The sequence below is a fragment of the Lipotes vexillifer genome, unplaced genomic scaffold, assembly GCF_000442215.2.
Source record: "Lipotes vexillifer unplaced genomic scaffold, Lipotes_vexillifer_v1.1 scaffold180, whole genome shotgun sequence".
NCBI classification, from domain to species: Eukaryota; Metazoa; Chordata; class Mammalia; order Artiodactyla; family Lipotidae; genus Lipotes; species Lipotes vexillifer.
In genome coordinates this window covers 2,348,853-2,363,634 of record NW_006796149.1, presented here as the reverse complement: position 1 = coordinate 2,363,634, position 14,782 = coordinate 2,348,853, and the positions used below count along the sequence as shown (strand labels likewise).

The 14,782-nt window shown below is 41.7% G+C and overlaps 1 non-coding gene across 1 annotated transcript; it reads left to right on the top strand.

Moving 5' to 3' along the window:
* Window positions 1-4,356: 4,356 nt before the first annotated feature.
* On the top strand, window positions 4,357-4,429 carry TRNAV-CAC (transfer RNA valine (anticodon CAC)). Its single transcript has one exon. It is a non-coding gene; the product is annotated as a tRNA-Val (tRNA).
* Window positions 4,430-14,782: the final 10,353 nt, after the last annotated feature.

Sequence of the window (14,782 nt, the reverse complement as noted above, 5' to 3'; positions counted from 1 at the left end):
CAGGCACTGTCCTAAGTATAAAACTATACATGTGTTAACTCATTTAATACTCACAAGAATTCAGTGAGGTAGCTGTTATTTTTGGCACTTTATAAATTGGAAAGTATAGGCATTCTATAATAGTGAAGGCCAGAATTAATTATTGGTTCTGTGTTCATACCAATGAATAACAAAGCATATTTTACAGTACATTTTTAAAAAATTTGGAGTGGGCTTCCCTGGTGGCGCAGTGGTTGAGAATCTGCCTGCCAATGCAGGGGACACAGGTTCGAGCCCTCGTCTGGGAAGATCCCACATGCTGCGGAGCGACTAGGCCCGTGAGCAACAGCTACTGAGCCTGCGCGTCTGGAGCCTGTGCTCCGCAACAAGAGAGGCCACAACAGTGAGAGGCCCGCGCACTGCGATGAAGAGTGGCCCCTGCTCGCCGCAACTAGAGAAAGCCCTCGCACAAAATGAAGACCCAACACAGCCAAAAAAAATAAATAATAATAATAATAAAATAAATAAATTTATGAAAAAAAACCAATTTGGAGCAAGTACTAATTTTCATAAAATTCTATGTACTATGTAGTACACAACTGATTTTGCAATTAATTTTTTCTTCTTAAGGTATCTAGCTTACATCTTATAACTTCTACTTTGGAATTTCTAGATGTCAGTAGATGCTGTAAAAATAGAATTTACTTATGTATTTATTCAACAGCTGGTTTCTGTGTTTGATGCTAGGAACACAAAGATGATTGAGGTGCAGTCCCTGTCCTCATAGAGATGTCATCAAAGGGGGAAGAGGAATAATCACCCAAAGCTATCATTTCTGAAGCCATGACAGGGAAAGTGATTCCTTGCATTTTATTTTAAAAAGTCAAAGAGAAAAAGTCTCTAGGCTGCAGTGGGACAGGAAGCTGGGGAGAAACCACAGGTCTTAGATTTTTTTTTTCTAGCTTTATTGAGATATTATTGACATATAACATATGTAAGTTTAAGGTGTACAATATGATGATTTGCTATGTATATATGTTATACATATGGTGAAACGATTGCCAAAATAAGGTTAGTTAACACCTCCATCCCCTCTCATAATTACCCTTTGTTATGTGTGGTGATAACATTTAAGATTGACCCTCTTAACAACTTTCAAGTACGTAATACAGGACTGTTAATTATAGTCACCATGCTTTATCTTAGTTCCCCATCTTACAGCTAGAAATTTGTATCCTTTGACCAGCATCTCCCCAGTTTCCCAATCTCTCAGCCTCTGGCAGCCACCATTTTACTCTATTTCTACGAGTTTGGCTTTTTAAGATTCCACCTATAAATGAGAACATGCAGTATTTGGCTTTCCCTGTCTGACTTATTTCACTTAGCGTAATGTCCTCGAGGTCCATCAAATGACTCTTGAGGTGTTCTGCAGCCCTGGCATGATTCCACCCAGAGCTGCCAGCCTCTGGTTGAAGCATGTTGCTGCTCCTGAATGCAGGCTTCTGACCGCTGGAGAGACGGGTCATCAGGGAGAGCAAACCACGTTCTGTGAAAGAATACCAGAGGCCTCTCAATGATCTCCTGAAGCATCCTCTCTGGGGCAGGGTCAGGGGTACTTTTCGTAATACAGATGGAGAGACAAAAGCTGAGGCTGCAGGGGGGAGTTCTCTTGTGACGAGCAGTGAGAAAGGCTGGCAACACACTTGCCCCTGATGGTCTTCCTTTGACACAGGGTTTGGGGTATTCTGCATGGGAAACACCGGGCCAGGGCCCTGTTACCCATGTTAGGCCCTGGCCTCTAAGCCCATGCTTCCTTGGTTGAATCAGCCTTTAAAGGAAAATAAGTGGAAGGGGAAGGGGTATGGAGGCAGCGTCTCCCTGGGAAATTCTGCACAAAGAGCCATTTTATTTGTTTGTTTGTTTTTGTTTTTGCGGTACGCAGGCCTCTCACTGTGTGGCCTCTCCTGTTGCGGAGCACAGGCTCCAGACGCACAGGCTTCAGCGGCCATGGCTCACGGGCCCAGCCGCTCCGCGGCATGTGGGATCTTCTTGGACCACGGCACGAACCCGTGTCCCCTGCATCGGCAGGCAGACTCCCAACCACTGCGCCACCAGGGAAGCCCCAAAGAGCCATTTTAAGTTGGTAGGTAGGGCTCCGAGGTCTTGGAAGAGCCAAATCTTGCAGCCAACCCAGGCCCTTACTGTAGCCTGAAACATGCCTCTCCCACCCCACAAATCCACCTTTCTGCCTTGTGTGCTGTGATAATTAATTATGCATTCATCTGTTGGGTTGTACTTTTCAAAGATAGGATACCCCTTAGATAAAATGAACCATTGAAAGGAATGTTGGGAGGTTCTTGTTTTTCAGTGTGTGTTGAGTGCCTCATATGTGCCAGGCATTCTAAGTACTTTTTGTGTCCTTAACTCATTTAAGTAGCACCACAGCCCTGCAGGTGTGTGTTACTATCCCCACTTAACAGACGAGGAAACTGAATCTCAGAGAGGTTGGATGACTTGTCCAAACCAAGACTCAAATCGGGAAGTCTGGTTTTGGAAGGCAGTGGTTTTGTTTCTGCCTCAGACAGGAATCTAGTTAAATCATTCTGAGAAGATGGAGATCTTTTTTTAAAAAAAAGTCATCTAGGTACACAGCTCTAATTAAGCAAAGAAACAAAAAGCTCATCTTTACTAGTGTGGCTCTTATGTGATTATTTGTCTTTGGATATGACCCAGAGACTTGAGTCATTTTTGGCTCCTAGGTCTCTGGCCTGGGTGACTGGGTGATGGTGGTGAGGAGTGACCAGGGACTTAAGCAATTAACTTGCATGGTTTTTACCTCTAGGTCAGGAGTCTGACATGAATACAATGTGATATAATATAGTTCCAAATCAGAGGGGCCTGGAATGACTCAAGATAAGAATAGTAACACCGTTCCTGCCTCTGCCCAACCCCCGAGCTTCAGTGACCCACCACCTTCCCCATCTGTGATTACCTATCAGAATGTAAACTTAGGTTTTTGTCTGTAATGTTTATTCCTGTTTCCCCAGTACTTGGCACATTAAAGGTACTCAGTATTTGTTGAACAGATGACTAAATGAATGAATAAATCTCATATGGCTAACCGTTTTAGCTTTCTCGGTAGCAACATGAGAGTTTATATCCTCTTATATATCCCGTGGCAACGGCAATGACAGAAAGACACAGACACACTAATTCTGGTTTAGAAGAAAGCTTTAGGAACTAACTGCATTCTTACTCTGTCGACTGAAATAAAAATGCACGGTGTGAAAGCTGTGAGTTTCAGTTTTATTTGGGGTCTTTCTGAGAGCTATAGCCCGGGAGACAACCTCTCAGATAGCTCTCAGGAACCACTGCGAGGAGGTGGGGGGGTTAGTATGTGATTTTGGCGAAGGGGGTACATGCAACCAAGCACACATCCTGGTAGGAGCTTGCCGATAGTCAGGAGGAACAGGCATCTTAGTTTCTGGTTTTAGTGCTTTTCCAAGTATGGGAAGATGAAAGAATCCAGGTTTATAAAAAGTTTCTCCTGAAAATATCTAACTATTTGAAGGCCTGTTCCGCCAGTTTTCCCAGAGCACAGAGCGCCTCTTTCCTGGTCTCCTCCCCGAGCTCCTTTCAGGCTGTGCTAAAGGTCAGCTGCTGCAGTGACCTAATCCTTGTAGAGCTGGATGGCATTCTTTAGTTGGCAACTCTGATGGAAGACTTTAAAAGAAAAAAAAGAAATACCGAAATATTGATTAGGTTTTATGCTTGTTCTAAATCTTAGATAAGAATTATCTGCATCTGATAGGAAATAGATTGATTTGACTGTGGAATAAGGTAAAGAATATTAAACTTTATTTATTGCTACAGCTGTAGACCTTGCTAGAACCTCAGTCATGCCTCTCAGGGCTTTTGTAGATGATTGTATGATTATAAGAAGAACTAATATTTATTAGACTTTACCTGTGTTCCAGGGTTGGTTCTAAGTGCTTTACATGTATTCACATTTATTCCTCACAACAGCCTCATGAAGTAGGTACTATTATTATTCCCATTTTACAGATAAAGAAACTGAGGTAGTGAAAGATTGCCCAAAATTACACAGGCAGTAAATGATAGATCCAAATTAAGACCTGGGTAGGTTAGCCCAAATCTGTTTATTCTTATACTCTAGTGTCTTTGATATTCAGAGTACTTTGAAAAATCTTGTCAAGCAAATGAGAGCCTATTTCTTTGAGGAAAAAGAAAAAAAATCTTTTCTGCCACTCTTCTCCTCTCATATTATTCCCTCTGTCTGAAATGCACCCCTCTATAGTCTGGCTCTTCTAGAAAATATCTAAATATCTAGAAAATATTAAACTTTTTTCAGGGACTTCCCTGGTGGTCCAGTGGGTAAGACTCTGCGCTCACAACGCAGGGGGCACAGGTTCAATCCCTGGTCAGGGAACTACGATAGATTCCCACATGCCACAACTAAGAGTTCACATGCCGCAACTAAAGATCCCACATACCATGACTAAAAAAAGATCCCACATGCTGCAACGAAGATCCCACATACTGCAATGAAGATCCCACGTGCCACAACTAAGACCCGGCACAGCCAAATAAATAAATAAATATTTAAAAAGATTTTTTTTCAACTCAATCAGGATAAAGCTGGTGTGATTTGAGGTGATTTCAACCTTTTTTCTTATTTGATTTCATAATTTTTCCACAATGACACCATATTTCTTATAAACTTTATTTTAAAATTAGCATTTGAAATCGAAAGAAAATTTACAAGCAGCCGCATAGCGCAGGGAGATCAGCTCAGTGCTTTGTGACCACCTATAGGGGTGGGATAGGGAGAGTGGGAGGGAGATGCAAGAGGGAGGAGATATGGGGATATATGTATATGTATAAGCTGATTCACTTTGTTTTAAAGCAGAAACTAACATGCCATTGTAAAGCAATTATACTCCAATAGAGGTGTTAAAAAATACTAAAAAAAAAAAAAGAAAGAAAACTTACAATAATCTAGTTTGACTAATACCAACCTAGTTTCAGTGGTATACACTCTGCTCCTCTACATCTCTGTTCCTCCCCCTTTACGTTGTTATTGTCACAGATACCCCTTTATACGTTGTGTGGCCAATAACAGATTTATCTTGTGTACTTGCCTTATAAGTAATATAGGAAAAAAGAGGAGTTATAAATCAAAAGTACAATAATGCTTGTTTTTATATTTACCTGTGTGGTTACCTTTACCAGTGTTCTTTATTTCTTCTTATGGCTTTGAGTTTCTTTTCATTTTAGCCTTTTATCATTTCTCAGGGAAGCTCTTGCTGGTAATGAACTCTCTTTTTTTTTTTTTTTTTTTTTTTTTGGTGGTACATGGGCCTCTCACTGTTGTGGCCTCTCCCGTTGCGGAGCGCAGGCTCAACGGCCATGGCTCACAGGCCTAGCTGCTCCGTGGCATGTGGGATCTTCCCGGACCGGAGCACGAACCCGTGTCCCCTGCATCGGCAGGCGGACTCTCAACCACTGTGCCACCAGGGAAGCCCAAGTAATGAACTCTTTTATCTTTCATTTATATAGACATAATTTCTCTTTCATTCTTGGAGGATAGTTTTGTCAGACGTAGAATTCTTGGTTGACTGTTTTTTCTTTCAGGACTTTAAATATTATTCCACTGTTTTCTGGCCTCCATGATTTCTGATGACAAATCAGCTGTTAATTTATTGACACTCCCTTGTACACGAAGAGCCACTTCTCTATGCTCTTAAATTTTTCTCTATTTCTTTGGGTTTTGACATTTTGCCTATAATGTGTTTCCATGTGGATCTCTTTGACTTTATCTTTCTTGGAGTTTGTTGTGCTTCTTGCATGTATATATTCAGACTTAGGAAACGTTTTGGCTGTTATTTCTTTAGATACACTTTCTGCTCCTTTCTCTTCTTCTGGGATTTCCACAGTGCATATGTTGGTTTGCCTGATGGTGTCCCACAGCTCCCGTAGGTTCTGTTCACTTTTCTTCCTTCTTCCCGCTGCTCAGATTTGATCATTTCAATTTTTCCAGTCTTCAAGTTTGCTGATTCTTTTTTCTGCTTGTTCAAATCTGCTGTTGAGTCCCTCTAGTGAATTTTTCATCTCAGTCATTACACTTTTAACCTCCAGAATTGACTTGCTTTTTACAATTTTTATCTTTTTGTTGATATTCTCATTTTGTTCATACCACATTTTTCTCATTTCTTTTAATGATTTGTTCATAGTTTCTTTTAGTCCATTGAATAGATTTTTTAAAATATATAGTAGTATAACGTGGTAACTCTGGAAATCTCATTCTCCCGCTCCTCAGGGATTGATGATTTTTTCATTGGTGTTGTTGAGGGCCGATGCTCTCCATTTGTGACTTTTCCACACTATTTTTTTGCTAATATGAATTTCTTGTTGTGTCTGCTCACTGAATTATCTTGGAGGTCAGTCAGTGGCCTGACAAAGATATCTTTAAATGTGTAGCTCCAAAAAGGAGGGATTGGGACTTCATTGGTGGTCCAGTGGTTAAGACTCTGCGCTTCCATTGCAGGGGGAATGGGTTTGATCCCCAGTCAGGGAAGTTCCACATGCCATGTGGTGTGGCCAAAAAAAAAAAAAAAAAAAAAAACGAGGGATTTTTTTGTGTGTGTATGTGTCTCTTAAAATTTTCCAGTGGATGCCACCAGTAGAAGCTGCTGCCGCTGAGAGGGCTAAAACCAAGGCAAGCATCTGTGTCAGTCCCTCAAGCACCACCAGGCCAACCAGAATGCATAAGCCCAAATTTTTAGAGGATGAGGTCCCCTCTGCCCATCCTGGCACCAGCCTGCCATTATAGGAATGTGAACTGCTCTCCCCACAGCTGTGACTGGCCTGAGGAATGGCTGGTAGCCGGTTTACCCACGGTGCTCACTTATGAAAGGTTAACAGCCTCTCTCTTCGTCAGGCACTCCCTGGGTTGTCGTAAGTGTCCAGTTAGGTTCCAGGCTTCACACATAGTTGATTCTGATCACTTCTTCCACCTCAGTGTTGCTCGGGTGGAGGGAAGACCCCTAGAGCTTCCTGCTGTGCCATTTTGTATGACATCACTCCTGAAAGCCTTGTTTTAAATGGGGAAAACTTGGTCTTTGTAGCAGAAGGGGCGTCTACAAGGAGAAGCACCAGACAGATGCTCCCCTTCTTCCATATCTGTTGGGTACCCAGTGGGGTCCCTGCCCTCAAGGAGCTCACTGGAGGGGCAAAAGGCAGGTATAATGGAAAACTTACAATTCCACAGAAATGCTAAAAGTGCTGCAGTAGCAAGAGGGAGGAGATAGGAGGATATATGTATATGTATAGCTGATTCACTTTGTTATACAGCAGAAACTAACACACCATTTTAAAGCAATTATACTCCAATAAAGATGTTAAAAAAAATAAAAGTGCTGCAGTAGCAAGAGGGAGGAGATAGGAGGATATATGTATATGTATAGCTGATTCACTTTGTTATACAGCAGAAACTAACACACCATTTTAAAGCAATTATACTCCAATAAAGATGTTAAAAAAAATAAAAGTGCTGCAGTAGCAAGAGGGAGGAGATAGGAGGATATATGTATATGTATAGCTGATTCACTTTGTTATACAGCAGAAACTAACACACCATTTTAAAGCAATTATACTCCAATAAAGATGTTAAAAAAAATAAAAGTGCTGCAGTAGCAAGAGGGAGGAGATAGGAGGATATATGTATATGTATAGCTGATTCACTTTGTTATACAGCAGAAACTAACACACCATTTTAAAGCAATTATACTCCAATAAAGATGTTAAAAAAAATAAAAGTGCTGCAGTAGCAAGAGGGAGGAGATAGGAGGATATATGTATATGTATAGCTGATTCACTTTGTTATACAGCAGAAACTAACACACCATTTTAAAGCAATTATACTCCAATAAAGATGTTAAAAAAAATAAAAGTGCTGCAGTAGCAAGAGGGAGGAGATAGGAGGATATATGTATATGTATAGCTGATTCACTTTGTTATACAGCAGAAACTAACACACCATTTTAAAGCAATTATACTCCAATAAAGATGTTAAAAAAAATAAAAGTGCTGCAGTAGCAAGAGGGAGGAGATAGGAGGATATATGTATATGTATAGCTGATTCACTTTGTTATACAGCAGAAACTAACACACCATTTTAAAGCAATTATACTCCAATAAAGATGTTAAAAAAAATAAAAGTGCTGCAGTAGCAAGAGGGAGGAGATAGGAGGATATATGTATATGTATAGCTGATTCACTTTGTTATACAGCAGAAACTAACACACCATTTTAAAGCAATTATACTCCAATAAAGATGTTAAAAAAAATAAAAGTGCTGCAGTAGCAAGAGGGAGGAGATAGGAGGATATATGTATATGTATAGCTGATTCACTTTGTTATACAGCAGAAACTAACACACCATTTTAAAGCAATTATACTCCAATAAAGATGTTAAAAAAAATAAAAGTGCTGCAGTAGCAAGAGGGAGGAGATAGGAGGATATATGTATATGTATAGCTGATTCACTTTGTTATACAGCAGAAACTAACACACCATTTTAAAGCAATTATACTCCAATAAAGATGTTAAAAAAAATAAAAGTGCTGCAGTAGAAGAAAGGACAAAATGCCCAGAGGACAGAGGAGGGAGGGCTTAGGGCTGTGGTAAAAATAAGGGAAAGCTTTTTTTTCCAGACATACCACAGTATTTTGTTAGCTGGAGGTCCAGACAAAGCGTAGTAAGTGCAGGTCCCCCACTCTCAGCTTCCTTTATTGCATGTCTTCTTGCTGCCCTCTGCTTCCTCACATCCTGTTCACGCCTGGGTCTCACTCCTGTCACACTGTCTCCCTCACTGTCATTGAAACTTCTCTTTTCTGCTTCAGTGTCAGCATCTCAGAAGCCTTCTCTCACCAGCCTATTCAAAATGGCACATCTTCCTCTATCCTCTTACTTTGCTTTATTTTCCTTCATAGCCGCGGTACTCTGTGGCATTATATTTATGAATGGGCAAGTGATATTCATTTATTCAACTGATGCTGACTGAATACTACCATGTGCCAGGCACTGCTCTAGGCTTGGGAGACAAGTGGACAAGACAAAGTCCCTGATTTCATGGGGTCTACGTTCTAGTGTGGAGAGGCAGATGGAAACCAAATAAACAAGTAGGGTAATTTCTGGTAGTGGTAAGTGTACAAGGAAAATAAAGTAAGGCATTGAGATAGAGTGACGGTCGGCTGGGGGAGAACCACTTTCAAATGGGTGGTCAGGGAAGGCCTCTCTGTGAAGGTGATACTTGGACTGAGACTTCAATAATGAGAAAAAGCCAGCTGTTATGGGTTGAACTGTGCACCCTAAAAAAATCATGTGTTGAAGTTCTACCCCCCAGTACCTCTGAATGTGACTTTATTTGGGAATAAGATCATTGCAGCTCTAACTAGTTGAGGTGAGATCATAATGGAGTAGAGTGGACCTCTACTCCAATGTGACTGGTATCCTCATAAAAAGCGGAAATTTGAACACAGACAACACACAGGGAGAAGGCCTTTTGAAGGTGAAGGCAGAGATCTACAAGCCAAGGCATACCTGAGATTGCCAGCAAATTGCCAGAAGCTAGGAGGGAAGGATGAGCAGATTCTCCTCTCTCAGACTTCAGAAAGAACCAACCTTGCTGACATCTTGATCTTGAATTTCTAGCCTTCAGAACTATGAGACAATACATTTCTGTTGTTTAAATCACCCAGTTTGTGATGCTTTGTTACAACAGCCCTAGGAAACTAACGTACCAGCCTTGGAAAGTTATGGGTCTGGGAATATAGTGTTTCCAGCAGAGGAAACAGCAAGTGCAAAGGCCCTGAGGTAGGGACTATATTGACCAGCTTGCTCACTGTATTGTAAGTATTTGTTTCCTTATGTGTCCTGCTTCCTTAGACTGTGAATTCCTTTAGAACAAAGGCAGTGTTTTATTTGTCATTATTCCCCTGTGACTAGCACAGTACCTGACACAGGATGGGTGCTCAGAAGATGCATGTCTAATCTATGAACATATATGTTCCTTTAGCTGTAAGTCTACCTTATTGTTTAGGATGTAGCTTATATTTCTTCAGTTTATCCTGATGATGTTAAATGCCTAGTTAAGTTTATTCCTTGGATTCTTCTGCTGCAAGTTATAAGGACTAATAGCTTAAATAACAAGGTAGAAATTAATTGACCCATGTATACAGGACTTAGAAAAGCAGGAATTAGCAGGTACAGGTACAGGTAGATCCAGGGACTCATACATACTATTCCATACCTCTTTCTATCTGTTCATCTCTCATTTTGGCCCCTGTCCAAGGCTGGCCCCTCTGCTCTAAGCATTTTTTTATGCCTCCGTATAGTGAGGTACAAGGGCCCTCACCACTTTGAAGTCATAACCTTGCAGCTCTCAGTCCAAGGGAGGATAAGGACAGTTTCTTCCTAGCTTCAGTAGAATAAATCTCAGAGGTGGACTCTGCCTGGTTATTTTGGGTCACACGTGCCCACTTTTGTGGCTGAGGGTAAGGTAGGGGGCAGATTCAACCCATCCAGAGTCACATAGAGTTGGGGGAGAGGAGCAATTCCCAAAAGAATAACAACACACACCCATCTCTCTGAAATCAGGGAATGTGCATCAGGGAGAGTGTACCACAGTGGTTATGAGCACAGGCTCTGGAACTGCACTGCCTGCGTTCAAACCCTGACTCTGACACTTGCCAGCTGGTGGACCTTGGGTATGGTTACTCTTTGTGCCTCAGTTTCCCCAGCTATAAAGGGGAATAATGATGGTGCCCTCTCAGAAGGTGTTGTGAGGATGAAGTGGGCAATCCACATAAAACCCTTGGAACAATGTCTGGCACGTGGTAAGTGCAATCTATGTAAGTGTTACTTCTTGCTGTTATAAAGTACTGCATTGGTAAGTGTAGAATAATTAGCTTTCTCCTGATTTATCTGTCCAGTAACCCTACTTAAGAAGGGAATAAAGCTGACACTGTCCTGAATGCTGAAGTCATCCTTTCAGATTCACCCTTTTTTCTAGATAGTGTCTTTTTCTTATCCTTCCTCTTTTCTCCCAGTTGGCTATAGCTCCCTCTGTGTTATTTTAGATCTGAACAGCTGGTTCATTTACCGATCAGCCAGTTCTTAACCCCTCAAGAATTTTGCCTTTAAAACCGAGATTCACATATCTTGTTAGAACATTTAAGGTGGCCTGATTTGTTAGTCTTTACTAGAAAATGGATACATTGTCATTAGGCACCAACTGAAGTAGGGAATATTTTACTGCAGCAGGTAGGACTTGAGTTTGGGACATATAAGCCCTTCAAATTTTGAGACCCAAAGCCTTCAGATAAAGTCTAATAATAATAATAGTTAATATATATTGAGTGCTTTCTCTTTGCCAAGCACTGTGCTAAGTGTTTTATGTGGATTATCTCATTGATCCTTACAGAAATCTTACTAGGTGGCTAACTTATCCTTCCACAGATGAGCAAACCAAGGATCTGGGAAGTTAAATAAGTTGGCAAAATCCTTCTACATAGTAAAGCAGTGGACCTGTGACTTAGACCCTTAGGCTCTTTCATGCTAGTGTCTGAGCTTTGACTTTTTTACTTGGTGACATCATTTGCCATTACAGAATCATGGTGGGTGAAAGACAGATTTCAAATTTGAAAAACCAAAAAAGAAAGAAAGAAAGAAAAATCAGACAGTACAACCTGCCAAAGATAAAAAAAAATAACATAGGCTGTTGATACGTAAAGACAGTTTCAAGATTACCATAGGAATCCCGGCATGATTAGTTCCCCAACTTAAAAAATATATATATGTTAAAAATTAATTTACGTATAATTGAAACAATGTACTAATCCTAATTCAGATACTTTTTTAAAGTTATTTTAAAGATTTCTTATTTCCTCTTTGTTTCTCAGGACTGTGAAGTTTAAATGAGACACCACAATATATGCTTCTCCTTAAATACGAAAATGACCCAGGTTTTTAGACGAGAGGAAAAGAAACTAGTGTCTGAGACAGTATTTCATCATTTTCTTCCCTCTCACAGAGAAATGGCTACTGTGTGTGCTCTGGTGTACCCAAATGTAGGGGGGAAGAAAAAAACTTGTTTCCTCCACCCTCCTGTGTTTTCCAGCGGGGCCCTGTAAATTAGACCGACAAAAGGCAGATTAATAAGAGAAAAGCAAACAAAAGTTTATTAACGTGCGTCATGCATACATGGGAGCACTCAGAGATGAGTAACTGAAGGGATTATATAGCATTTTAACAGGAGAACAGTAAATTTTCTAGAGAAGTGACAAGACAAAGGAAAAGGACCTTGTGCTTCTAGGGTTGGCAAATTGTGGGAAGGTAAATGTATAAGGAAACTGATGGCAGAAAAGGGCTAGTTTTAGCAAGGATAGTTATATAGAGTTCTTCAGTGCCATCTCTGGGCTGATAAGGGTCTAGAGTGCCTCAGTGATTAACTTCTGTCCTTCCTGGTAGAGAGGAGTGGGTGGGGACACCTTTACAAGTTTATGTCTTGCTCTTAGGCAAATAGGGGGAAGGCAGAGGATTTTTCTTGAATCTGCTTCTTCTCATTTGTCTTCAGCTCAAAATAATCCTGATGTTAAAGTAGCTTATTTTGGGGTGGCCTGTTCTGCTACTCTTCACAAGCTATGCATGGCGCATTAAAGATTAAATCATTTTTTTCCACAAAGAATGCCTACTATGTTCTAGGCAGTGTTCTAGGTGTTGGAGATATGTCAATAAATAACACAATAAACCTTCCTCCCTCCCTGGAGCTTACATTCTGGTTGGGGAATATAGGCAGTAAAGAAATACATGAATAAAGTATAAAATACATCAGATGGTGACGTTTTTTGTTTTTGTTTTTTTAAAATTTTTATTGATTTATTTTTGGCTGCATTGGGTCTTTGTTGCTGTGCATGGGCTTTCTCTAGTTGCGGCGAGCGGGGGCTGCTCTTTGTTGTGGTGCGCAGGCTTCTCATTGCGGTGGCTTCTCCCGCTGCAGAGCACAGGCTCTAAGGTGTGCGGGCTTCAGTAGTTGTGGCGGGCAGGCTTAGTTGCTCTGCAGCATGTGGGATCTTCCCGGACCAGGGCTCAAACCTGTGTCTCCTGCATCGGCAGGCGGATTCTTAACCACTGCGCCACCAGGGAAGCCCAGATGGTGAAGTTTTATGGAGAGAAATAGAGCAGGGTAGAGGGGAAGAGAGTGCTTTGAGGAGAAGGTTGCAATTTAGAATGCTCAGGGAAAGTGATATTTGAGCAAATATGTAAGAAACGTGAGGGAGTGAGCCTGTGGGTACCCAGGGAAGTGTTCCAAGTAGAGGGAATAGTAAGTGCCTAAACTGGGCTGGCTAGAGTGGCCGGCAGTGGGGAAGACTAACTGGAGATGAAGACAGAGAGATCATTGGAAATGAGTGATGATAAGAACCTGGAAGGAGTCATAAGTATTGTAAGGACTTTGGCTTTAACCCTCAGTGAAGTGGGAGTCAGAGAGACCCTGGCCTGAGCACCGAGAAGGGTGTAGTGCCCATTTACTGCAGTGGGTCTTCACTAAGGGCAGAGTTAGGTGGGAAATAAGAGCTCATTTGGGGGGCATGAAATGCCCATTAGACATCCTAGCAGAGATGTTAAGTAGGCAGCTGCATGTAAAAGTCGGGAGCTCCAGGATAGAGATACACTTTTGGGAGTCAGCAGCATGCAGATTGCATTTAAATCCGTGAAACCGGATGAGAGCACCCAGAGAATTAGTGTAGACAGAGAGGTCTGGGACTAAACCCTGAGGCACTGCATGAGTTGGGGAGGCGAGGATGAAGCAGCAAAGCAGACTTGGAAGGAGCCTCACAATGAGGTAGAGGAAAATCTAGGAGAGAGGAGTATCCTGCAAGTCAAGTGAAGAGAAGGTTTCAAAGCGGAGAGCGTGTTGACTCTGTCAAATGCCGCTGATCGCTCAGTCAGGACGACCAGAAATGGACCTCTGGCTTTAGTAATGGCCACTGGAGGTCATGAGTGCAATCGCATTGGAAGCTGACTGCTGATTAATGCCATCCATCAGGACTTTTCTCTGCAAAGTGGGCTCGATTGTACACTCTGCAGCTTAGATTTGACTTTTTTCTACTTTACCGAAAATGATTTCTCTACACCCGTGCTCAAAGATGTGCAGTTTTAGAACTGAAGGAGTCCAGCCGCCTCGTCTCATGTCTGTGGAGGGCAAGACTTGGACAGGTTAAGTGATGCTAGCAGGTTTGCTCACGGTAGAACCAGGATGACCCTGGGCTTCGAAGCGCCAGGGCTGTTGTTTTGTCTGCCGCACCTGGCCTGCTCGGCCAAAGGTGCTGAAAGTCATAGAAGGTCAAATCTAGTACATGGAGAGAGTGGCTCCTTCCTTGACCCCCAAATTCTTACCTTTCTCTCTCTGATAAGCCAGGTGAGCATAGTGCCTCAGGATGCCCGGGAGTTCTGCAAAAACTGAAGAATCCCGGTTCTTCCACTCACTAGCTGTGTGACCTTGGGCAAGTTAATTCGTCTCAGTGAGTCTCAGTTTCTTCTTCCGCAAAATGTGGATAGTAATAACACCCTATTGAGTTGTGAGAATTAAAATGTTGCTTGCCTGTAAAGTGCTTTGCACAGTGCCTGCCAGGACCTAATGAGTCTACCATACATGGTGGTTCTTAAGATTATTAGGATATTGGAATTTTAGTTCCCAGGGCATTGCTCTTGTTAAAACCAT